Source organism: Clupea harengus, chromosome 7 (genome assembly GCF_900700415.2).
Source record: "Clupea harengus chromosome 7, Ch_v2.0.2, whole genome shotgun sequence".
Classification (NCBI taxonomy): domain Eukaryota; kingdom Metazoa; phylum Chordata; class Actinopteri; order Clupeiformes; family Clupeidae; genus Clupea; species Clupea harengus.
Genome location: NC_045158.1, coordinates 21,786,202 through 21,788,742, shown reverse-complemented (window position 1 = coordinate 21,788,742; position 2,541 = coordinate 21,786,202).

Below are 2,541 nucleotides of genomic sequence, written 5' to 3'. Positions count from 1 at the left end.
TGCGCCCTGAACACGGAGAAATGGGGATTAGAGTGTTTGGATGTAAAAATAGGAGCTCAAGAGAGGCTTTCTGTTTCTCTGCTCGCTTTTTATTTACCAGAGTTTCATCTCGGACAGTTTAGCGGTCTACAGATTACTATGGGGGAAAACGTATACTTTGTGCAGAGTCTAAGATTATAGACTGATTGGATAGCTGTGGATGAATGGTATTATTTTAAGACTATAGAGACCATACAATTAGCTTTTTGAGTTCTGAAGGGGCGTCGGTGTACACGTAAAGCATCCCTCAAGTCATATTTACATGATATGTTTAGAGTTGAGCTCTAAGCATAAAGTAGGTATTTACATATGGATAGATATGTTTAGAGTTGAGCTCTAAGCATAGAGTAGGTATTTGCAGTTAGAGATAGAGGTGGAGATATGTGCAGCACACCGATGGATTTTGGAAACCATAGCTTTACTAAGGCCCCTAAATTAGCATCCCATACCTGGTCAAATAAGGACTGTAACCACCTAGCTCAAGGTTTCCAATACCACACACACACACACGGTGCTAACAACACCAAGATCATGGGTTTTATTCCCAGAGAGCACACATAGGCTACTAAAGACAATGTTTATTTGTACTACGTATACATTGCTTTGGGAAAAAGCCCTTGCCAAAAGCCAATGACTGACTGTAATAACTGTAATCACGCTATAACTGCTAACACGCTATAACTGCTAACACACTATAACTGCTAACACGCTATAACCGCTAACACGCTATAACCGCTAACACGCTATAACTGTCCAGCGCCTGCATCCCCCCCCTCTGTGCTTGGTTCAGGTTCAGGTTCATGTTCAAGGTTTCTCCTCCTGTGCCTCTCATTGTCACTGCCACTGCCACGCTGTAAACCTGCGCCCACTGGGAGCACTTAGGGCCTGTGTGTGTGTGTGTGTGTGTTGGGCCTTAGGGCCTGTGTCCTCAAAGACTGTGTGTGTGGTTGTGTTGGGCCTTAGGGCCTGTGTCCTCAAAGACAATACAGCCTAAGACAATGCACGTTGTTAAAGGTGTGGTCGATGTTAAATTGAAATCGTGTTGAAAAGCACATTCAGTTGTCGTGTCTCTGCATGGGAAGTGTCTCTGTATTTTTTGTTTTTTTGGTCTCTGGTTAACTAAAAGAGACCCGAGACACACACCCAAAAGCCTATGCTTGCCTTGAAGGCCCCCCCCCCCCCCCACACACACACCCAAAAGCCTATGCTTGCCTTGAAGCCCCCCCCCCCCCCCCCCCACACACACACACCCACACACCCAAAAGCCTATGCTTGCCTTGAAACCTAGTGTCTCAGACGGTGGCTTAGTCTGGAATAGATTTCAGATAATATCTGAACTAGATCTACTCTCGACAGTCAACAATTACTGCTTGTTTTTCGGAGGCCTTCAGATTAGATTTACAAAGCATTACAGCTTTGTGTGTGTGTGTGTGTGTGTGTGTGTGACTGTCCAGTTATGCAATAATCTTCTGCTCTTTCCCCTCTACTCCCCATCCCAGAGTGCATGCCCATACAGCATGTTTGTAGCTTTGATTTTTCCCAGGCATGAAATAGTGCTGCTTAATGTATGGCAGTAGGGATCTCTCTCTCACACACACACACACACATGTGTAGTGGGCGGACACTGGCTTAAGTCTGTGTGTTTTACAGCAGAGTTTGTGCCTGATGACAACATGCTGAACTGATGAAAGATTTAAAAGGGCTTTGAAGTCTTGAGGTTGTTGCTCTCTGAATTGAGGACGGCAAACTGTTTCATTAAACTCTCATAACAATGCTCGTAAAGCTGGCGTTGCAAGTAGTGTGTCATGTTGATTAAAGATAAAGGGCTTAGATCAAATGTTATTTTCTAAGATCTAAAGACTCATCTTTGACATTGTATAGCTGTGGCTCATCATTGGTTACTTGCTGTATTTTTTTGTCTGTTATTGCGTGATGAAAACTGACCATGGTGACTGTAGAAAACAAACTGTCCCTGTGTGTGTGTGTGTGTGCGTGTGTGTGTGTGTGAGTTGAAGGGAGCCTTAGTGCTGGAACAGGTGGCTAGAACAGTTCTGCTGGAAGTCTGGAATGTGTTGAGCGAGTGAGAACGGTGCGTAGAGCAGAGTCCGTCCTTGTCCCCTCCATGTGACTACTAAGAAACACACACACACACACACACACACACACACACACACACACACACACACACACACACACACACTCCCCACCAGGCCTCCAATGGCATTCTGGACAGGGACACGCTGTACTGTTATTTGCCTGGGTGGAGGGGCTCTGTTCAGGGAGTTATTCGTGGAAACATGGAACTTCAGGGAATTTATCCCTCTCTGTCTTGCCTTCTCTTTCTCCCTTCCCTCTCTCTCTCTCCCCTTTTCTTTCTCCCCCTTTCTCTCCCATTTTCTCTCTCCTTTTCTCCATGTCTTTCCACTCACTCACTCTCTTTCTTCTCTCCCCTCCCTCCTCTCTTCATCTCATCACTTGTTTCCTTCGTGACTGGCCCTCTGT